The sequence below is a fragment of the Malurus melanocephalus genome, unplaced genomic scaffold (assembly GCF_030028575.1).
Source record: "Malurus melanocephalus ecotype Western Australia unplaced genomic scaffold, MMel_1.1 scaffold_25, whole genome shotgun sequence".
NCBI classification, from domain to species: Eukaryota; Metazoa; Chordata; class Aves; order Passeriformes; family Maluridae; genus Malurus; species Malurus melanocephalus.
In genome coordinates, this window is record NW_026623257.1 from 670,571 (window position 1) to 696,012 (window position 25,442).

The window sequence follows — 25,442 nt, forward strand, 5'->3', positions numbered from 1 at the left end:
GCTCTGTAAAATTGCACATATTGTGAAACTGCTGTGCAGCTTATGTTCTCTCCCTTACCATTGTCTTGCAATCCTGACTTGGTTAAATTTTTTATAACTGTATTTATCTCCTCTTTAATGATTCTTTGCCTTCATTTCTTGAAAACCTTGTATCTTTTCCCTGATCTTCTTATGAAGGGGAGAGATTTAGTTGTTGAATTTAAATTTCCTTTTTTCTGAATTGCAGAGTTCAAATAAGAAACAAAGTGGAAGAAAATTGTACTGTGAAGTTTAGCTGACTTTTTTTGTGTTGCAGGCATGCTGATCTCAAAACTGTGTTGTGTGACTGTTTTTGCTGCCACATTGTACATAGTTATATTGTAGAGAAAAAATATTGCCTCAGATTTCCTCTGTTAATAAYTTCTTTAATTGCTTAATGTGAACTGAGAATTTGAGGAGATTCAACTACATGCCCATTGTTTGAGGCACAAYGACCATTGTGAGAACATATCACATAATAACCTAGATTATTACTATTATTATTATTTTAAAATATATATGTATTTGATATTCAAGACCACATCTATGTTTCCAGTCCTATGTGGATATGAGGTTACTTTAAAAATTACTGTAATAATAATTATCTGATATACTATATTATATAATAATAATAATATACTGGTATACACTTTCATTTTAATTTCATAGGTAACACTAATTAACCAGAAATAAATTTCTTTCAAGAGTTTATAAACAAAAATGCATGGTAAAGTCTTGAATTTTGCTAATCATATGACTATTTTTAAAATTATAAAAGTTCAAAATTTTTACTTTACAGGACTCTCATATTCAAACATAAACACAGAAAACATTTGTTTGCATAAACAAATATATTATATCATATCTATAGCATAAATATAAGATGTATGCTATTCCTTTGCACATATATATCACATACACATATCATTTTAAACTTATATTACACATAAAACATTCAGTATACATAAAGTAAATTATGTATTACTATTTGCAAAAATGCTTATTAATTAATGAATTTCAAGTTCTTGATAAAATAAAAAATACAAAAATTTAATGAGTTTATGTGTAATATGTTTTCCAATATTGGTTTTTTTTCCTTAGCTATTCATAAAATTGCTGATTTTTGTTTCCTAAGGGACAWCTATATCTGTTCATGTACAATTATTTATGACTAGAACTTGAGCTTATAAGTGGTACTTACTTTGGTAATAAGAAAAATAGATATTATAATGAATTTAAACTTTAAATGAAAGTTAATATTACAATTTATATTCTCACTGCCGTGCTATCTGTTAGCTTGTTTTCTTGTTATTTATTCTAACTGACCATTTCTGGTAGGTACTTTAAAAGAATTGCAATTTAAAAAAAAAATGTAAATCAAAGGGCAATTCAAAGCAATTTTCCATGCCAATAATTATATGTATGAGTACATATAAAATATCTGATTTGTATATATACATTTTTAAAATTATTTCCTCTGCTCATGCAGAATAAGAGAGTAATTGTCTAAAGGGATGCAATCCCAATAATTATTCAGATTTCCTGCACAGAACATTGCAGACAAAATTCTGAAAAATCTATTACAGAAAAGTTCTGACCTACAATTCGTGATAAGACTTTCTCACCCATCAGTGAGTCTGTCTGCTGGACTTTTCAYTTCAGGAGAATGCCAAACCAGGCAGGTCACAACCCTTGAATGCCCTTGGGTACTTTATCTGAGGTGTCTCCTGAGCCATGAGAGGGACCAGATGATGTCCAGATGTCACAGGCAACCCAAGCTCACCCAGGACTGTTCTGTGGCTCTCTGGAGAGGAACCAGAATTAGCTGCTGAGCTGGAGACTGGGAAAAGCCGAGCAAATACAGAAAATCTTCACAATTTATAGCATAAGCTACTCAGAATGATGAGAGACAAGTCTTCTGAAAGGAACCAAATTTGTCAGTGCTACACTRGCAATATAAAAGCAGTTGCTGTTCAGCAAATAGACATACTTCCTATAAATGACTCTGCAGAGTATCATAACACAACAACAGCTCTTTTGCTTTAAGTTTAGCATTTGACATGYCATACTCTCACACAAATGTTTTTTGCTCAACAGGAAACCATCACACAATCGCACTATATATACACTAACAAATGTTTAGTGATAGACTTGGAAGTGCTGAGTTAATGGTTGAACTTAATGATCTGAACTTTTATTCTAACTTAAAAAATTTTGTGATTCGCTGGGACACAAAAATGCAAGATAAAGTGTGCAATCTAAACCTCTTCATACACAGACTGTGAGCTTTGGCTTTATAATTCAAGAAGATGAGATAAAGGCAGATAAAGGAGTACATGCACTCTTCTGTGTCCAGATATTGCTCAGGAAGAGCAAACCTCTCATGTCTCATCCAAAATATACCCAAGAAAAGACACCTGCATCATCCACTTTCAGTCTAAAAAGTCCAAACTTGCGGAACATCATGTGTGCTGGAAAGGAGGAAGGAGGAGAAACTTTTACAGGAGAATGCAGAACATCTACTGGGACCAAGTCTATTGMCAGGAGCCTGTGCAGGAACTGAGTGAAAGGGGAAGATTTTTCTACTGTAGCTGCTCTTGAAGCAAGAAAGAATTTGGGACTGACATCTTCTGTGGAAAGTGTTTGTCCCATGATCCTTTCGTAGAGCATTCTTCATTTGCAGTACTTGTATTAATATGCCCACAACCAGCAAAAACCTCCTCCTGTGTGATTACTGATAAAGTTTCTATCCTGGGGCTCCTCACGTTGACGAGGCTGTACTGGATCTCACCTCAGTGCTACAGTRCTCTGGTCACTTTGGCCAAGATGTGGCCAGGGCCTGGAAAATTGGTGGTCGTATCTTTGTAGTTAATATATGTTTTTTTGGTGGTTCGAATAGTTTCATAAGAAGAGGCTGTTGCCTTGTGCCTGAGTCTTTTATTTTAGTAAGTTGAATCTAAAATGTGTGAATATTCCATCAAACTCAGCATATGTTTGTGCAGTTCATCAGTCCCAATGCTAATATTTTGGTTTGAGAAGGCAGTCAGGGCTGAATCCCAACTCGAAGATTGCGTGTGAAAAGATGTGTGTACAGCAGCTTTGGCACTTCCCATTAGGAAAAGAATTAATGGCTTTTTCCGTGCCCCTAGCCTCTGTGGAGCACATACCCTGAGATAAGGGACAAAACTCAGGAAACAGCATGACACTGTGAGGAGTGCTTTTAGAGGGTGAACTGTACGTGTGAAAACAAAGGCATGTTGTCTGTCAGAAACCTGGAGAGAGGAGACAAAGAGAGAAAGTAGTAGCCCAATATGCTTTCCAAGTGAAAAGAGAAAAGTTGGAAGTAAAGCAGATTTATTTGTCGATTGGGTTTTTTTTATGTTGTTGTTTGGTTTTGGTTTGGTTTTTTTTGTGGTTGTTCTTTTTATTACATTATTATTTTATTAGAAAGCTCAGCTACTACACTCACTGAGTTGTCTGTGTTGAGCTGGGCACCTCACATGCTGTGAGCTGTGGGTGGATGTGAGCAGAACCTGGCTGGGCTCAGCGCTGCCAGGGAGCCCAATCCTCCTGGGAAAAATGGAGCAGCATCTCAGACAAATTTTTAAAGGATGCCACTCTTCCTGACTATATTGGCTCGTGGCAGGTCCTGCAGACTTTTCCACCTTGTAGCCAGCTGGCTTAGTGCAGCCACGACTCTGCAAGATTTCAGGGCTGCAGACAGGTGATGTGCCAACAACCAGATRTTGTTGTTTCCAGCAGCTCCGAGCTGCAGTTTGCTCCATCCTTTACATGAGCAGGAAAAGGATGCCCCCAAACCCCAGTTACAGAAGGTGAATTGTGTTGGTTTCTTCTGCTCACTCACCCTTACAGAATCCTTTGATTCATAGAACCATCTAGGTTGAAAAAGGYCTCGAGGATCACTGAGTCCAAYCATTAAMCCAGCACTCCAAKYCCCACACTAAACCATGTCCCCAAGTGCCACATTTGCATATCTTTTAARTGACTTCAGGGATGATGACTCAACCACTTCTCCAGGCAGCCTGTTCCAAGGGATGGATACTCTGTGGAGTAAAAAAGCTTTCCAATCAGTGAAAAAATGTCTTGAATTAATAATTGTTCCAAGAAACACAACTCAGACGGTGATAGCAGTTCTCAATTGCAGAACCAGCAAAAGCAGCAGCACYTTGTCATCCCAATAAGAGCTAAACAGAGGTTGCAGTCAGAAAATGACATGGCAAAGAGCATTTCTCTTATTCTGCATGATCGTGGTAACATTTCATGACCTTAGTAACAGCTCACTCTTTAAATTCTCCCTATGTAAGTTAAAAAAAAAATATTACAAGGGGAGGAAATGGATGAAATACTGTTTCACTTCAAGAATTATGAACTTCAGTACTTTAATTTCATTCTGTACAGATGTCAGTCTGATGCTCTTATCCATCCTTCCACATTTTTCAGCTTATAAGGACAAATTTATGTATGCTTTTAAATCAAGGCAGTTGTGTACCTCAGACCTGAACTGAAATGTAAGTCAGAGCTGAAAAAATGCATCTGTCATGATRCCTGCATCAGCTGGAGTGACAAATACACAGCAGATATGTGCCACTTGTAATTTCATCTCTGCATGGTCTTTGACAGCATGGCTGAGATGTCAGTTGTGAGTTTTCAAGTAAGGACCTTTGCTTCTGTTGATATTGGCAAGGTTTCATCACTACATAGAAAGGAATATCCAGATACCAAATGGGGTAGTAGATTTCCTTTTTCTATAAGGTAATGATAAAAATAGTAAAAAATCAAAGGAATCTGTTTCTAGATTTATGATTGAATTAGTTTCRCAGTGACATGAAGGGTTATGTTTGTCCTGGGAATATCCAGAGAAAGCAATCTCTGAAAACATGCGTAGGAAAAAAATTAATAGAGAAAATACAATTTAAAAAATTATTTTTTCTTACTTACATTCTGGATGGCTTCTTTGCATGTTCTAAATTAGTGATTCTGGCTTTAATTWAAAAARRAAAAAAAATATGCTGAAAGATTGATAGCATTTTTCTCTGATTGGCCAGCTGGAGCTTCCAAAAGTTCCAGTAAATAGTGTGATGTACTGCTATTCTCACGTAGCATGATTATTATAAAGTGAGCACTGGAAAACTGTACAAAATATTTGCATTCAGTAATAGCTAAAATAGATTTTTCTTTGTTGTATAAAAACCACACATAACGTTTTGGTGTACCAAATGAATGCAAATCATTCTTAGACTGCAGTAGAGTGCAATTTCTTGGAGATAGATTGAAGAGTTGGAAAGTCAGGTGGAGAAAGATGTCTTTCTTAAGGTGCTAACAGACAATGCAGATAATTTTCAGGATTAGCAATTGCGACAAAATTGTGTTAGAAAAAAAATATTGTAATATTGATTGATAAAGATGTTTAAGTTTTTAAGATTTATTAAGATCTGGCCTTCCTCATATACTAAAAATTGGTAATTATACTTCAGACTTATTTCCTAGAAATATTCCAAGACAGAGTATACTGTCAGAGAAATGTCAGCTTTGAATGAACTTAATCCTTAACCTATTAAATGGAGTTGAACTTTACCATTAACCTATGTATATGTTATGTTTTTCCTAAGAGTGAGTCACAGAGATTGTTTTGGAATATCATTTAAAAATCTGTTGAGAAAAAAAAGATTATAATTTGCTTGTAGACGATTTAGAAAAGACCCCTCTTTATTTATTAGGAAAGAAAAAAAAAACAAAACTATTGCATCTCACTTGCATTTCAAATTTAGGCTGCATTTTTTAAAATTTTACCTTTTTCAGACAACATTTGCTTTCAAAAACCTCCTCTCTTTCATGCTGCCTGTCATCAAGGTACTTGCCACGTATTTCAGTTTTTGAGAATCTTGTAGATACAGAATTGTTAAGGCCCAGATCTAATTTCCACCTTACACTGCAGCTGTCCAGCATGCTGAGAGGAGGGAAGTGACATTTTCATGTAGCTTAAAGGAAAAATACTCCCATTTCAACAAGCCCAGCTTTCTAAAAGTTCACACATTAGGAATAATTTGTCATCTGAGACACAGGATGACATTAAAAAAAAGTGTTTAATATGAGTTGGCATTGTTGATCAGCCATTTGGTAGAGAAATAATCTGTGCAATATAACTCACTGCAAGAAGCTACACAAAATTTTCTAKCATTATTTTTTTAATGTCTTTTTAGCAGAAGAAAAAAAGGAGTAGAACCCCTAATAATTTTCTTTCCYAGAAAAGTTTATAGCATTATAATTGTCTGAAGTTTCTTCATGTTCCTCTGAAGCCGTGATCTAGGCAAAGTGCTTGACTGAACAGCTGCCTGGTAACATTTAGACTCATATGTCTGTGTATGAGCAGCAAACTTTGTTAGGAAAAGATCAGGATGAAACCCACAACATTCAACCTCTCCCCCCCACCACCCCTTCATTTTTCTGTTTCATAAAGAAGTGAATTGTGAAATGTGAATGTGTGAAAAATATCTTTTGAGTGGAGGTTATACAATGAAGATTTTGAAAAAGTTGAAATTTGAGTGATTTAACTGCAGTATAATTTATAGATTAATTTCAGCTGTCTTCAGAGTAAACTTAAATTGTTAAATATCCTGAAGTCTGATCTTATATGATCTTTTCAGATGTGGCTTTACATCTTATCTGTAACTGTGCTCCCTTTTTAGTTCTGATGCATYAGCCTTACAAACATTTTGATTCATCCAAAAATTACACCTCACTTAAGAGGTAAAATCCTCCCCCTAGCCCCATAAAGCTGTGATATATATGTGGAGTTTTATTTTGAAGCATTACTGCTTCTGAGAATATTGAAGAGCGATTACCTAAAAAAATAGAGTAATTTTACAGGAACATGTACAAATTTATGKCTCTCTTTAATCTGTCTAGTGCACAAGTATAGTTTTAAAAATAGGCATTTAGATACATATTAAAATTCTTTGATTTAAAAACTTTGACCTTAATTTATCAATTTTTTTTTTTGTCCAGAAGCACAAGTTCAGAAGACACAGGAAGGAATTCTAGAGAGAAGAACTAAAAAGATAATATCTTTGAGAGGAAAAGAAAGATTATTAGCAGAATGAAGAGTCTGGGAAAGGAACTGGCTTGATGTAATGGAAAYCTGTGAAAGAGAAATGAAACGTCAGAGATAGAAGTGAAATCTCTGGTAGGATGATGTGGGTGAAAGAAACAAAAGTATCAGCACTAAATGGCAAGATGTGGATAGTAGAAATATCAAGTTAAAAATTAGGTAGGATAAAGGACATGTAAAGCTTTCACCTGAAACACAGAGGGATAAGAAAGGAGTGGTTATGGCATGTTGTAATTTATTCCTGAACTCTACAAATCTGCTCCGCCCATGGAACACTGAATTAATTCTCATATTTTTGTGAATAAACATTCTAAAATCTTTGGCAAAACATTTCAAACATATCTGTTTATCAATAGCTGACAAAGCAAATTGTTTGCTTAATTATTGTAAAAACTTTCTGTCCTCTTCTGAAATAGTTCATGAACCTTCATCCACATATTTATGAAAGGCTACATGATGCTAGAATGTATTACTGTGCTACTCTGCTTTATCAACCATGGTCAGCATTTTCAGAAATAAGTATCTTCAGAAAGTATTCTAAATTTGTTTTTTTTAAAAAAAACCCAAAAATTACTAAATCCCTGGCAACTACTTTCATTAAGTAGATTCCTGCAAAGCCAAAAAAAAAAAAAAAAGAAAAAAAAGTGAACAAAAAGAAAACAAAAAGAAAACCAGAATACCATTTTTAGAATTGATGTTTGAAATTCACATTTTATATGCATATATATACATACACATATACATGAATGTATGTTATTGAGTTTTCATTTAGTGTGCTTGATAATTGTTTCAAAGGTGTAAGCCTTAATTGCATACTTAAATCTTAGCTGTGATATATGAAAGACAGGCACTAACTATTTGATGATCTGATTTTTCTTGGTAATGGGAATAACACTCAAACTCAATTTTTTTTCAGCCATGTTTTGGGCACCTTCCCCTTGCATTCAGCACAAGTGCTGCTATCACATCTGTATGGCTGCTGCACATAAAGCTAATGAACAAGTTTCAAGGCATGGTGCTTTATARACATAAATTGGAATCATTCAAACAGCACAGACAGAAATAATTCTGTTGTGGGAAATAAACTACCTGACAGAAGCCTAAGGGTCCAGGCTGCAATGTGTCAGCCACTACCGCCAAGTGACACTTTCCATGGCACTTCTGGTGGTTCAGAAATTCATAGTAGCTCAGAGATGRCAACACATTAGAGATATATTTTGAATAAAATAATACTTAAAGGAATTAAACAGTTTTGAAAGATCTAATGGCAGCTGGACTAGCTCAGAAGAGCTGATTCTTGTARCGTGGCATATGTTCACTGTGTCTTCTGTCCACTCAGAATTGGTACTATACAAGAGGCAGTTTCTTGGAAGTACTTATATTATAAACTTTTGGTAGGGGAACTTTCARTGGGGTCTTACCTATCCTGTATCTTTGCACTTCTCAGAAGCTGTCAAGGGTATTGSATTTTGATCAGTTGTCTGTATTTCCTCTGTTGAAGTTTCAGAACTTGCCTCAACTATTTTACAGAAGCGAAAYCTTGAGAGATGAAACATTCCTATGACATTTGACTGAGTTCAGGCACTGAACTCTGTGGAAGAACAGAAAATATATCTGACAGATTTCATCTTCATATCTGATATGTACATCAACAGTATGTTTGGCCTCTGGAATCTCTGTTTCCTTGGTATTTTTCAGCATACTGAACAGAAAGAAAGATACAACAGAAGGCTGACCTCCCCCTCCTGTTCTCGTGATGTGTGTATGAAAGGTTTGGACTACTCAATTTAAAGAACATACATTCAATGTATTTGCTAATCCAAGTCTCTGAACAATTCTGAAGATAATCACAATATGGATTATTATGTTCACTTCAAACCTKAGTGAATTCACCTGTAGTTCTTTTCCAAAAGTAGTTTGATTAGCTGATGAACAAAAACCACTGGAAATTATTAAAATAAAAATCTAAATGTTATTTGTTAAAAATGTGGATCCTTCCTACTCATTTACTTTACTGACAATTTATTATCCAATGGAATATTATTGGCAGTAGAGATAATTGTGTAAGTATATACCAAGCTGCACGTGGTTTATCCTTTAGCATGCAGAATTAAACCATCAGCTACTCACTACAAAATGTAATGCTGATTTCAGTGTAGAATGATGGTTTCTTGTCACTACTGAGATGTATAATTTTTTTCACAAGCCTGCTCTTGGGTTGCTACTTGTTTATGCATCTTCTGGATTTCCATATGCAATGAATTTGAGATTAAAATCAATCATAGCATTGTTTTTTAAAAAATGGCTATCTGTGTGTCCACTTGAGGAAGTTCCACATGTTTTCTGAAATTTTATATTCTTTCCCTTAGTTTAGCATTTGGTCAGAAGGGAACAAAACCACAAATAAGTGGTAGCAAACTAGCATTTTTTATAAGGTACAAGAGGAACGGGAGTTAGGAAACATRTTGACCATTGAAAGCAAGTTAAAGGTATTCTTAAGTTTCTTTAGAATCAAACYAGCACAAAATACATGAATTGTAAATAAAAAAGAACCATTAGAAATCAGAGCAGCTCAGAAAGATTYACTCACAACATAACAATGAAACTGAGAATTATTCTGACATTGCAGTTTTTTGTATGCTAGCAAGATGACACTAGCAACCCTATTTGGCAAAAATCTTTGACCAAGATTTTTGGGCCTGATTTCTGATCTGAGGGCTTTTTCAGAACTTCTTTATTCTGACAGTCAGGCTTTTTGCAATATTTGTGCTCGATTCAATTATAGCCAGTTCATTCCCATTTGTGTTTTTGCCAACAMTGATCTTTGGCTTTAACAGATTCTCTCTTTTCTAAGAGCTTCCCTCATAATGTATTCCAAGATGGTAATAACACCTCTTTTCAATCTTTGTTTTGCTCATAGAARCAAGCTGTGCTCTTCTACCAGAATCCTCTCCAAGCACCCTATTCTCCTGATGTTCCTTGTTGCCCTTATATGCAGCTTTTCTCATTTCAATCTTTTTCTTGAATAGCATTGACTAGAACAGTTTTCCAGATGAGGCTGGTGTGGGACCTTGCAAAATGGCACAAAAACTTCCTTACTTGACTTGGAAATGTTTGCCCTGGAGCTTCTTAGAATTGGATTTGCCTTCTTCACAGATGCATCACATTATTTCAGGAATTTGATTCCACTGAAAGGAACAATTAAATTAAAATGACATTGAAAKAAGCTCATTCTCACCCTGTTGCTGTACTGAATCAGTAAACAAAGTACATTTCTTACAGACCTCTTTCCCTCATTATACATCAAATTCCATCTTTTTGTCATAAAACCAGACTTTCCGGTTTAGCAGTTTTATTTTCCCCAGTAGATCTAACACSATGATCTTCCGTATGTGAAATTCAAATGTGGTTTAAACAAAAACGTTTAGAAGGCATAGAATGAATTTTTATAGAGCCAATTCAGTCTCTTCCAAAACATTACGTAGGATATGTCACCTCTGTGGAAAGTACAGTTTTCAGAAATATACTGCAAATTACTTTAGGTKGATAAGAATATATTGAAAAACCAAAAAAGGTTTCTGTTGATCAACAGTATTATAAAAAAACTATAAGAATAGAAGGTATCTCCTTTGCAAGTACATAAATATATACCCTAAAAAAAAGTAAAATAAATTAAAAATATTTAAATACTTAGTGAACTATATTAAAATTTCGAAGTATGTACATACGCATCAAAATACAATAAAATTTCACTAATGTGGAAGAGAAACTACTGAAATGGTTAATCTTAATATGGACAAATCTTAATCTTAATCTTAAAATGGACAAAAAAGACACAAATTCAAACTGCATGATAAAAGACAAACATAATTACATGCAAATTGTAGAAGAAATTCCTATAAACAAATGCTATTAAAATAGGACAAGGATTATGGTTTTATTGAAATGCCAAACAATTATATTGGGTTATGTCACCAACAGTATTGGTGACAGAGGAAACTGAAAGACTACCAGGACTGGAGAGAAAATAAGAAAGGAAAGCAACTGCCACATCAGTCTCTAACAAAGAAACACTACTTTTAATGGTTAGTGTCTCCTCCTGAAATATYCAGGTTTCCGATAATTTTATTATGATATTGTGATTTAAAAACTCCTTATAAAAATGGTCATGGTAATATATTTAAATATGGTTAATTTGAAAGAATCAGGACAGAGGGAAGAAATTTAACTCTAAGTAGGTAAATGTACAGCTTTATAAACTAATTTGTGGGTAAATAATTTCTCCTTCAACACACTACAGAAAACAGTACTGAGTGAATGAAATGCATCAGACTACTCAAATTTTATTGAAATATTAGAGAATATCACCTCACCATTTTGACTGAGACCAATTTGTGTCATTGCATCTATATATCTTTATGTTATGAAAACACAGAAATCTTATTAACAGTTCAATRTGAGGTGTAATGATATAGAACGGTGGACACAAATGTAAGAACGAGCCTGAACAGATTAGTTTTTTGGTTTGGATTTATTCAATAAAAAAAAGACAATAGGACCCAGAAATGTTTGCTTTATGGTTAAAATTAATAAACCAAGAGAACCAGTCACAAAGCAAAAGAAAAGGAAAGGAAACATGTTTTTTTAATGGGAGATAGTAACACTGGAAAAAACACCAAGAGGGAGGCAACAACCAGGGATTGAAGTACAACATATATTTAAACTGAAATCTGCCAGCAATTTACTCTGAAWGATAGGAGGAATGCAGAAAATGGGRAAAAAATGGAGAAAACGGAAATMAACAGGTAATATMCAAATTTGTGTTTATGTATGTTTTTTCTGGGACACTTAAACTCACTGTAACTGATGCAAAATCTCAAACACCATGAAAACGGGATTAAAATCTGCAGTAGAGGGATGTTCATTYTTTCTATACATAGTAAGAAGAAAAAATACATACTGATTGTGGTGCAAAGTTTGATTACATATTCAGTGTTTTAGATTTAGTACATTAAGTGCCATTTAATTCTACTTTTGAATTCTATTTTAAATTCTTCCCGCAGCTCTCTCTACATTCTGCTCCTTGACAGMAAATATAAATCTGGTGCTTGATCCAAAGCTGAATGCTCAGTGGTTCCAACAGTACAGAATCAAGTGCCCAGGTCTCTCATTTGTAATTGCTACTTTCAACCTYGCTTATGAGCTTGTTCAAGTGGGCTGATTTTACCTTATCTGCACTCCCTTCYAAGATGGAGACTAATAAAAATAAAATAGAATGAAATGCCGCATTTTAAACTATTATTGCATGCTACTTGAAATTAAAAAAAAATAAAATTATAAATGATATAATTCCTGAATTAAGTGYCTAGTCCACATGTTAAATATTATTAACTAGATTTTTAGACAAAAAAAAAATCCTTATCACAGCTTTTTCTATCAGACTGTAGGATGATGGAAGTCTCAGGCTGACACATTAGGAAATACTGTAAAGCATAATTCTACAATGGGGAAAAAGAACAAGATAAAGGTAATGCTGGATGAAAAYCAGGTTGCAGGGAGTCAGTGACAAAGTGTTTTCTGTGTCATTTTCATGAACACTTTACAGAAATTTTACAATATTCTATATGCAAGTGCTAAAACTGCCAAAAAATACAACAAAACAAAATAAGCCAACCAAAGCAATTAATTCTTGTTAGAGAGGCATAAAACCAGGGCCAACAGCAGAGTTTTGCAAGATTGTTTAAAAATACTTTTTTCATTAATAKTGTTGAAAATTTCCAGACAAAAAAAATTTGGCATGGTTATTAACTTTGATTTTTTGAAGAACATGCTAGTTAAGGTTTTATTCTGTGCMCCTTATTATTGTGCAAGAATATGTTTCTGTGCAGTTCTTTAGGAAACCTTTCAATTCTTTATTCCCAAGTTCATTTGATTCCAATGTCAAAACAATGTGAAGATCAATATCAACAACAACAACAATGATAATTACAAGTTCAATTATTTTTTTTTAATTAACTGGATGTGCTATTTCACTTGGGTCATAGAAGAATGGCATTTGAACCCTGTTCCTGAACTAGATATGTTATTTTAACATTCACACTCCATATAAACAACAGCAGGTTCCTGTGTAACTGAGTGTAGGTTTGGGTTTTTCTGGCTGACAATGAACAGAAATGAAGAAAGAAAATAGAATGACTACTGAAAATAAATTGATTTTGAAGATCATGAACTACAAAACCTCCTTACCCCTCTAGTAAAGCAACTGAGCTTGCAATGCTTTCAATCCTAAGTGCATATTTATTACAGTCTATTGCAATTATATAAGCTTTCTGGTATGAATCAGGGGAAAAAAAAAGAAAACAAGAAACCAGGAAAAGTAATGAAGAAAGGTTAAACAGAAGGCATCTAATTCATTACAAACTTCCTTATTGCATGTCTGTTCAGCGAGTAAGAAAATCTGTAAGAGTATTTTTACTGTCTGAATAGTATTTTTACTATCTTTATAAGATAGAAAAAGTGTCATCTTTAAAAAGGGAGAGTTTGTAGTGGCCTAATGATATTCTAGGGTCAAGGATATCAACATTGTAAATTAAAGTGAGGTTTTTTAACACCAATGGAATACCTAGCTACATCTTTTTTGTTATCTTGACTGTTTCACACAGTTTCAGCAGAAATACGTAAAATGAACTGTCCTGCCTGAGTCGCTGAACAACTYTTACTTAYKGKYYWKWAAAAAACCCAAACAATCAAAAAAGGCCTGAAGCCATGTGGCATATCAACCACCTGCAACAGGTTCCTGCATAACCAAGGAAATCATTTGCACATCTGCCTTCCTTATCTTCAGAGTTCTGTACATTACTCTCTTCTCCGAGACAGAAGATCCTGTTTTGGTGCAGACAACCAAAATCACCTTTCTCATCACAGCCCATTCAGCCTGCAGGCCCACTGTCGAGTCTGTCAACACACAATTCTGTCCATGTAAGTGCTCTCCCACTGGGAGCTGTTCTGAGTTGTACACAGAAAACAGACACTGCTCAACAATATGAGCTCATAAAACACTAGGAACAGGTCAGACCAAGGATTCCTTCACCTCAGAATCTTCCTTCCAGCCATGTCCATCAGCCAGATCCTCTGACTGTTTTCAGGGAGCAGAAGTGCTGCTGGGGATGTACCTGATTTCAGGTTATCTTTCAGGTTTCTCATTTCTCCAGTTTTGGGGCTTTGACTTTTGGTTCATTCTGTGCCTCCCATTGCTCTCAATTACTGAGTTTGCTGTGTTAAACCTTTCCTACCCCCTCCCCTGCCCAATATCCTTTATTAACCTCATTCTCAGGGAGTGCTCTAAGTGTATATTGGAGATTTATCTTCTTTCAGCCTGCAAAGGAAAACAGGGTAAGTATGTGCTAATGGCTCAGAAAGAATAAAAACTGGGMAAAAGTACAAGATGTTTCCTCTTAATACCTTCCAGCCTTTCAAGTGTCATGAACTCAGTGCCCTGATAGGATTTTTCTTCCTGTGAATGACTTTTTAGAAATAATGTAATCTTATTTTCACAACAAYCTTTGAAAAGGTTGCTAGATGTTACATGAAGACTCACCTCTTCTTGACTCCTAATAGCTTTATTAATTGGATTTGAAAGGATAAGTAACAGTGGAAAGCATCTTTGTGCCATCACTTTCAGCTCTTCTCTTTAAAAGCGAAATCTTTATCACATCCTTCTTTCCCAGCAAGATTACTCTTAGTTTGCACTAGTTTAATAATCATATTAACATCTTGCCTTATCTCCTGAACTTGATTCTTCCTTTTCTATGAACAACTATGCAGCTCTGAGTAAGATATCACATTGCCTGGTTATGCCTCTGTTTCATGATGCTTGACTGAAATAAAAGAAAAGCCAATTTAGAGTTAATCAGTAATACCAAAAATCAATCAAGGAAAAGCTATATTTGTTTTGTTCAGCATGATTTTTAGACCAATTATCAGTAGGAGTGATATGGGCCAGTGCACTGCTTTTTTTTGTCTTGCACATTTACTTGTATAATGTTCATCTATTGTACACTTTCAGATTAAAGACTTTGAAAGAGATKTTGTTATCTTGAACTACAAAAGAAAGCATACAATACTTCTCTATTGAAGTGTATTACCGGTGTTATTAAATGCGGAAACTTATAAAGTGTAATAGTAATGATATTTTTATTTAAATTTATTACAAAAYTTCCTTTTAAAATTTGTGATACCTAGATTTGGTTATTGTGGAATCTGTGGTACTACTATTTAAAATGTACTTCATAATATAGAATGAAAATAATTATCATTAAATAAGTAAGAACTTTTTGTTTAAGAAAGGAACAACAATAGRCATTGCTTTTTCTAGCTGGGAAAAAAACTGAGGTCATCAACATGTTATGGGAATTACAGTGTGAGAAAATTCAGGGTACTTTAGCTGGATTAGGTGAGATTCCTTGAACTGCTTAGCTCCTATCCACTCTGGTCCACAATTCTAGGAGACTTCTCAACATGCATGATTTATTGCTAATAAACATTTATTTACTTAAACAATGTACAAAATATCTCCTAACTGCTTTACTAAACAAAGACCATTTATTTGCACTTGTAGAGCAATTTTTTTCTATTTAAAAGTCTCTAACCTGTGTATGGTGCCAATAGCCACATCAGAATCTCTGTGAATCTGTGGGTGGGATGGCTTTAGTGCACTAAAGGTGAAGATAAAGGCAGCACTGACACAGCTATGCCATAGTTAGAACTACAGGACAGATTTTAATTTCATCCTTAAAACTAATTTCCAACTGAAGTTGCCACAGGAGTAGGTCACAGTGTATGACTGAATTGTGTGTATGTGTACCTATTGTACATGGCACTAGGATTGATTACAGCCATAATTTGCAAAAACCATTAGGAACCTTCATGCATTGCAGCGSTGCAGGTGTGCCTGTTGAAGTGGAATGTGTTTTGAGTCCTACAATTAATGGGCTGTGCAAAAAAGAAGATGGGGAAATACAAAAGGTTAGAATATTCAGAATATTTTCTCCACAGTTAATAGATCCTCATAATCCAACTGAGTTGAATCTTGCTCTTATACCATAAAAAGTGATAGTGTTAGACAATTTATTTGTTCCTTTAGTTTCCATCAAACTGCTTCTAAAAGAGCGATGAAAATCTGGCAGCTTGACATGATTGGCAGTTCCACCACCCTCTACATAGCCCAACAAAAGGTCTTTAACTSCATGTTGAACCAAGCAATCCACCAGAGAAATTGGCTGAAATTGGTGTTTGAGAAATAATGTTTATTCGTACTTAGTCCACTGTCTTGGAAACTGTTATTTTTGTATCAGACACTGAACTTTGTTGTACTAAATGGTATATTAATTCACATAAAATGCASTGAAAAGTGGAAATTAGGATGTGATGGGCATGTATTAAATACTTTGTTTAGTCACACCCACGTATYTTCATGCACACACCCATTATAGTCTACTTTGCCTGACATTCCCATTCATGTTGTCTTCTGCCAACAGCCAACAAAAACTCTTCCCATTTTAGAACAGATACTTAAATATGGAGCTCATTGAACTTAAAAATAGCACAGAACAAAAATAGATTCTGAACAAGGACAGTATTTTTAACTCTACCTATACACTTGTATYTAAGGGGCTATTTTTCATTTTAAACTCAATCAGGCAGAAGATCATGTCAGAACACAAGTGAATATTTCCCACTCTAATGTTTTTTAATAAATGAATGGCAACTGCAATTAAATTCTCGGGAGGTTTTCCATGTTGCTTTAAAAATAAGTATGGAAAATTATACATAAAGCAATTTATTTCAGAAATAATATGGTCAATGTATAATTTTTCCACCGTGCTATTATACCTGATGGTCATTCCTGTCTCCCTCTCCCCACGGCATTTTGATTCTGCAGTCTCTTCACAGAGTTTAGGTTCCAACCAATAAATGGAAGTAATTTGCCAGTGCATTCTCTCTGCTTTAAAGACAAAAAAAAAAAAAAAAAAAAAAAAAAAAAAAAAAAAAAAAAAAAAAAAAAAAAAAAAAAAAAAAAAAAAAAAAAAAAAAAAAGTGGAAAAAAGAGGAGATGAAAAATCTCTCAGAGATTTGCATTTTGGCCATCATAAAATTATTCTGATCATGTTTTGATACTTGCACAGTCACAATTAAATGAGTCACATCTGCAACTAATATCAGTGTAGGATGGAAGGAAAAGACCAAATTATCCTCATAGGCAAGCTTTGGTTTAAGTGCTTGTTCCTCCTTTAATGTTTATRCTTTTTCTACCACATAAATAAGGACCAGRTTAGAGAATCATAGATTCATARAATGGTTTGGGCTGGAAGRCACATTAAAGATCACATAATTTCATTCCCAATGACATGGACAGGGACACATCAAAAGCCCCATTCAGACTGACCTTGAACWYTTCTGAAATAGGRCATCWAAAKRTTCTCTGGGCAATCAGKTCCAGTGCCTTTCCACCCTCACAGWAWATTTCTTCTTAATATTTAATCTAAACTGACTCGCTCTCAGTTGAAAGCTATTCCCGCTTGTCCCATCACTACAACAGYTCCTCTCCAGCTTTCTTTAGGCCACCTTTAGGTATTGAAAGGTTTTATTATGWCTCTCAAGAGCTTTCTCTTCWCCAGGATGAACAACCCCAACACTTAGCCTTTCCTCACAGTAGAAGTGCTCCAGCACACTGATCCTCGAGTAAATTAATTTTACAGCTGCTTCAAGACAGCTACAGSACAGGTATGGTATACAGAATTTGAGAATCTGGAAAGTGGATTATTAGGGAGGTGGTTTTCTAAACCATTATTCCTGCTGCACGATAGGATTTGGGTGTTTGAAGGAAAGTAGTTCAGGCAGGRATTTTGACTTGCAGTTGTCTACACTGGCTTTCAGCTGTCAGTTCAGCTTCCAGTAATTTCTTTTTTGCAGTTTTTCACAGCTGGAAATTATCTTTACTGTCGTGAATAGCTAACAGAATCAGCAACTTCTGTTATTTCAGTATTTTCTTCCCATTTCCAGAACATGAGAGAGTATGATGAACTCCAAGGAACACAGCATAGATATCTATGGACCTTCTGAAKTGAATTGTCTCTCACTGAAAGGGTGGGTATTCCTGTCCTCTGTTTCCTAAGTTTTTTTATTAACCTTTATCCTTGAAAGTACTTCTGTTTAGTTTTCTGGAAAACCTCTGGTGAGGTACAGAAATGAAAGCACTCTGCAAATTCAAAGGAATGGTAATCAGACCACCTTTATTAAATGCCTGTTCATATTTTCAAGGAAATCCAGGACTTTTGTGACATCTCATGTTTATCCATATGTTCCTTAATTCCAGTTTTTATTCATCTGTAGTTCCACTGGAGTCCTTTTTAAAAAAATTGGCATTATTTTAGCCACTTTCCTGTCCTTTAACAAGGAGTCAGTTTTTTACACACCACGTTTTGTGGTTTGGCTATTTCACACTTGAATTCCTTTAGAACTCTGGGGCAGAAGCCACCTGCYCCTGGTGATTTCTTATTGCTCACATTGTCTCCTTGATCCATTCACCTTTTCTGCCAATACTCCAATTTTAGACAAAACCTCTGACACGCATCCTGTAAAGAAAGGTCTCTGTTTCTACACTGAAAACTCCTCCATAGTTAACACAGATGGAAAAAAAATATACGTTATAACCATTTTAAGCTTAGGGTATTCTTTCACTATTTTAGTTCTTCTTTTACCTCTTGAGATTCTCTGGAAAGCTTCCTCTTTCTTTTGTGGAGAAAAAAATATATTCTTTTTAAATGCCATCTTAATTTCTTAACTTCCTCTACATTGCTGTTTACCTATTTCTCTTTATCATTTCTCAAGTCTTTACTGCTATGTGCTTTGTTTTTGCCCTGTGGCTCCAATACAGTTCCTTTGAATATTTTTTTTTTTTTGGCTGCTCCTGCTAACTTTCTATTTTTCTCATAGATCCCCTTTGGAAAGCTGTGTGCATCTATATTGTATTGCTCTTTTTGTTAACTTAATTAAGAAGTTGTGATGTGTATTTAAAACTTCAGCCATATCATCATGCTTTAACCTCAACTTCCTCCAGTTTGCAGCAAGGTAAGTTAAAAAGCCAACTGATTCTGTGCTTCCTTATKTTTATTACCTTTTTGGCTGTCTCAGCATCTTCTTGGCATCATCACCAGGCTAGAAAGAAATGTCGCAATTCCTTTTCTATAGATTTTTGCGTGTGTCTGAGGTAAAAAAAATGATAGATCTGAAAAATAAGAAACAAAATAGTTTGATCAGCTCAGTTGCAACTTTTTGCATATGCTTCATGTTGTTTCTTAAATACATTTTCACATGTGGACCCATTATTAAACAAAACCTAGGCCAAATTCTTCTATCTTCTCTCCTTATAGAGCAAATGTAAGTTTTCCCTTCCTGTCTCCTAGTGCAGCTGTGTCCTCTTCATCATCACCCACCCCTTTTCCTGTACCACACCCTTCAACATATGGTTCCTCTTAGTCTCATTTTCTTCCCAGTTTTATTGCAGATGTTGTGCAACTATAAATTCAACATAAAKSARTTGGATGCCATAGTTATAATTTGMTGTTGTTCAAACCAGKGTMCATGGATGTAAATGTTCAAATATTTGCAAATCCCTTGTGCTGAAATAAATTAGARCACTTCATAGTTCTGAGACAATGAGTTAATATTTATCACTGCAATATTATACTGCAATATTAGGATGATAGGCCATACTGCAGTTAAGTATTCCATTTTTAATGCTCTTTTTCAAAGACTTTCATATAATCTCTTTAAATTAATGTAATATCTGTGAATATATGATCCTGAATAACTGCAAGATACAATATGTAAAATAAAACAATTTATTTTACATATATCCCTCTCCTGTTTTTCCAAACCAAATACATGGTCCAAAATAAAGCAATCTGAATCTTTTTCTTTCCTCTTTTATTTGCATTTGCTTCATACTAATCAGACTTCTCAAACACTGGTTCCACATGTGTCCTTTCAAGTTGTGTACACAAAATATAGCTTCAGTCTATAATGCCTAGGTAAATATTAACCATCAACAAGAATGGCATCTTATCCTGCAGACCCAAAGCAACTCACAGCATAAATGACAGCTGCTGTCCCTCTGCCCTAGGAGGACCATCACCTACCAACCTCAGTTACMATCATTTAACTTCAGAAATGAAACAAAACTCCTGGATTGTCAAATTCACTCTCAACTTTTGCATGCAACAATGCTGCAGAAGTTTAATTCACAAAAAGCCGCAACCACCAAGATGCAGGAAAAATCGGAGATGCTGCCATGTGKCTGGAGAAGATGACAGAAATTGGACTGTGTGCTGCTGGAAGATGATATGAAACCATAGTATATATCAGCAGAAGAAGCCAGTGAAGTGTTTTACTAGTGGCTGGAATATGTTTTGAYGGAGAAACACAAAAATTTGAGTAGAGCCTCTCGATGACCTTGAAAAGAAACCAAAAACAGTTGGTGGACAGCCTGCAGAACCAAGCATTTGTGAAAACCCTTGTGAATCAAGAAACAGCCATCCTAAGCATAACTTTGTCTCAAAGTGAATAGCGAGGTGGTTTTTGTTTGCTTTTTTTTAATTGCTTCACTTTTTTCTTAATGTAGATTTCTAAATTTGATTATTATTTTGGCAAATTAACATCTTCAGTTATATTTTACCTTATTTGATTTGACTTAAGGAGGATTTTCTGATTAAAATCAAGCCATTTGTCACAAATGGATATTTTAAGTAAACATGGGACATTTGAAAAGCCTTAGAAGTGTTCTAATCTCAGCAGGATTTTTTATGAATATGAAGAAAATCTGTAGCCTAGGATGTTTTGATATCATAGAATTCAGATGTCTCTTCTGGTGACCATCCATGTGGGAAGGTAGCATGCAGATTTGATGGGACGCCAAAAGTTTTAATAAGAGACATTAAAAAACACTTGAGAGACATTCATCTAAGGTCCTAGGCCATCATCCAACTGTCCAATTCATACCACACTTCTGGTACTTCAAAGAAAGAGATAAAGATGCAAAAATCAAGTAAGGCATCAAAAGAGAGAAATAACCAAAATCTAAACCCAATAATCTAATCTCAAAAGACAAGCCAATGCCTGTGTTGAAATATTTATTAATTTTTAAATTAATTTTTTTAATTGTGTGGTTTCTTTTCCAAAAATCCTCAATCAGCTTTGCCAGTTTTAATCCTTTAAGTTCTGGGAGCTCGGATTTTCTCACAATAACTTTGAAATCCGCAGAGATAGCAGAACATCTTTTTATAAGAAGCAAGTGTTAGCCTTTCAAACAACCAATGACAAACAACCAATGATTAGCATGGTGTAGATTTGTGTCCACAATKGCCACACAAAGTGTCTTTTCTAATATGCCAAGCCAAATGTTCTCATTTTTTCCGTCCTTTCAGTTTCAGTGTTAAGTTCATACTGTGATTCCATTAATTCATACAATTCTCTTTCCKGCAAGCAATATCTTTATTAACAATGGCTCCTCCAACTCAATTTCTTTTCCTCATGAAAGCATTTTAATAGTTAGCTTTTGCAATTTACTTGCCCTTTATTATTGCTTCCAAGTATCCCAAAGTCCCTTTTCAGTGTATCAGYCTCATGATTGCTATTAAATTTCAAATACATTTCCCCAAGATCTGACCTTAAGATGATGCATTTGCAACTTCTAGCTTTTGATAGCAAAAGGCAGGAGGTAAGCAGGATTAGAAAAGGCTGGAGAAGAATAGGTCTATACCCCTACTCTTCTATAATCTTTTCAGTTGTGGTGGGCACTAGTCAAGAGTGAAACACATTGAGAAAAACGGCTGACAGTCCAGTTGTTTAGCAGAAAACATTTCTTTGTCTGACTTAGTGATTATTTCTCGTATAATATGACTGAGTGTTTAAATGGATTTAAAACGTGGTGCAGCCAGCACCAGATATTAAAACCAAAGTTGTATTTAMTTGCTGTGATTTTGTATCCTAATAGGCAACTGGTATTTGCTTTAAACACTAATCTCATAGGATAAAACATTCCCAAAAGGATTTATCACCTAGAAAAACAGGGCAGTTTCTAGTTATTTCTAAATTACTTTCTCTTAATGTGAGCAAACTTTGAAACAAGAGTCTGCATTTCTGTGGAAACTGTGAATAAATCTTTAATAACTACTGGGAAGGAGAAAGACAACTTCTTAGGTTAACTTTCAGTCCCAATTTACTGCTTCTTGAGTTTGAAGGTATCTGATTAGAGCTGTTTGGCAAGCAGAATGAACTTCAAATTAGGGCTRTTTTTATAATCTGAAGGAAGGGGAYGGTGACAAGTCCAGCAGSTCTCCTGATTTATCAATTCACTTCCACTCTGAGGAGATGCTTCCTTTGCTCTCCCTGCAGTGCACTGACTTTGGGTGAGGGGAATCCTTCTGGTCACTCCAGAAGTGAGTGGATAACATTATGAGAGGAGAAAAGTCAGGAGAGGCAGGATGATCAAAGCAGGATTGTGGAGCAGAAGTGGAATGAAACACAGGAGGTGGGTATGAGGGAACAGAACCAATTCTTCATCAGGGAGTAGATTGCTGTGGGAGTGAGCTGTTGTAGAACTGATGTTTCAACTCCTTAGGCAAGATGGAAATAATAATGATTATGAAAGACATTATGTCTGGGTAAGGATGGAGAGTATGGAGAGAAAAATGAGGAAGAGTGAAACCCAGAACATAATCTGTCAAAGAATTTGCAATATTCCAATCCAGTGATCAGGAGATTGATTAATTTTTCATCTCTTAAGAGGGGGCTTCCTCTGTCATACATACTGCATTACTGAAGCTTACAAATACATGATTAATGAAACTAATTGATGAAGTTTTAATAGAAAGTGTAAGGATTTGTGAATCAAAAAAAAACCAAAAACAAAATTAACATTACTCTAAAAGAATAATGTAAAAGAGTGTAAAGATGCAACATATCCCATTTACAGCACTAGATTTTCTGGAAGTGGTATCATGAACTTCCAAAATGCAAAATACAAGGCCATTAGGTATGAAAAAATTGTTCACTTTTCTTCTCTGTGATCAGTTAAGCTTGGCTGTCTGCCAGATGCCCACCATGCTCTTCCCTCACCTCTCCCTCAGCAGAAGAGGGACAGAAAAGAAATGAAGATCATMTTTTAAGATAAGKACAGAGAAATTATTCAACAATTACWKTCATAGGCCAACATGTTGGACTTGGGGAAGATTAATTTATTTCTAATTAAAAATAGAGTTCTTTCCATGTGATGCAGCCCTCCAAGAATGGCTTGCTGCAGCGCTGGTTCCCCACAGGCCACAAATCCTGCCAGAAAAGCTGTGTGTGGGCTCTGCTCCACTGACTGCAGTTCCTGCCAGAAGTTTGCTCCTGCATGGRATCTCCGTGGGYTCCAGCTTCCTTCASRRCACAYCCACCTGYTCCAGCACGGTCTCTCCASTGGATGCAGTGTGGTATTTTCTTCAATATGTTCTCTCTGTGAGCTTATGGGAAACACCTTCTCCACCATGGTTTCTGCAGCAGTTGTAGGGAAATCTCTGCTCAGGTGCCTGGAGAACTTCTTCTGCCTCTTCCTTCTCTCACCTTGGTGTCTGCAGGGCTGTTTCATTTTCCTCATCCCTCTCTCTGTCACAGGTGCTTTTAGCCTTTTTTACTCTTAAGTAGCACAGAGGCTACACTGGAGTTGCATGAATTCAGATTTTGGTCAGTGATGGGTCTGGCTTGGAAACAGCTGGAATTGGCTGTTTCTGACAAGGGGTCAGCTCCCAGTCTCCTCTGACAGAAGCCTGCACACCCATGAAGCCTTTCAATATAAACAATACAAAATCTGAACCACATCTCTAGCTTATTTATTTTAGTCTGACATGCAGCTATCTCAGACACCAGCTACTCACTCTTAACTTGCTTTTTTTTTTCTCAGAAGACCAGCAAAATTGTATTTTGCCGTTTCTTCAGACTGTAGAATAATAAAATTCTACAGAAGCCTKTGCATGCAAAAATGGAAGGTACAAGAGGCTAAATGGAGGCTGCTCAAAGCCCAGAATAATCTGATCTTGAACACTTCCAGAGGTGATGCGTACAACCTGTTCCACTGTTTTGTCACTCTCATTGTGATGAAAGAAGGTCTTGTTTCAGAAGTCTTATTCAAATCTACTCTCTTCCAGTCTAAAACCACTGCCCTTATYCTGTCATTACCTGCTGTGGTGACGTCTCTCTACACCATTCTTRTAGGGCTGCTTTTTATATTGAAAGGACACAAAAAWRWCTCCTGGTAGCCTTTTCTTCTCCARACTKMAGAACCCCAASTCACTCAGCCTGTCTTCAAAAGAGTTGCTCCAATACTCTTGATCATTTTTGTGGCCGTAATGAGGGAAACAAAGTATGTTTAGATTTTGTATTAAAAAATGTAATCAAAGTGAGTCTTAAACACATCAAAAGTTTGAATTGTGTTTAGGGAGGTTTGGAGGTTCTTTTTGCATGAGTGTGTGTTGTATTTTTTTTTTTTGTGTTGTATTTTTTCTTGGATTTTTTTTCTCCTGACCCTTACATTTTCCAATTTCTTTCTAAAATACTTTAGAAACAATTAATGCAGTTTTATGTTTCCAAAAGTTTTCAAGTTTCCAAAATGTTAGAATGAAAATGCCTGGACAGCCCAGATTTTTATCTGTTTACTTTTGCTTAATTGTGGAATTCTCTATTATTCCTCTTCCTATCCTAAATTATTGTAGCTTGGCTTCTAAACTCACTCTTTAAAATTGTTAAAAAGTATTTTTAATTTTATAGTTAAGCTGAAAAAAGAAGCTAGTGAAGGTTGTCACATATCAAAAGCAGAGAGCTCTTCCACTGGGCCATTTCTTGATCATATTTGCTTTATCTCCTACACTGGCTTTTTTCTATTCATTAGTGGGAGAGCCAAATAAGTCAGKAGAAGTTTCATCTTGCTTTGCTCTTTGTTTCAAAGTGATATTCACTAAAGAGAAATTTTAGTGTCAGGACAAGAGTGTGGACCTGAAAAAGGTAACAAAGTTCTTTTGTTTTAATTCCATTTTTCAGTCATGGTATGGATTTCAAAAACCCAGTATTTCTGTCCCTCATATCTAAATCATATATTCTTAACAAGGCATGTCGACCCAAGAATAGAAGTCATCCATGTGCTCACAGCTTTCATGCATTAACTTGATCGCTGAATGAAATGTTTCATTTTATTCACTTTTAA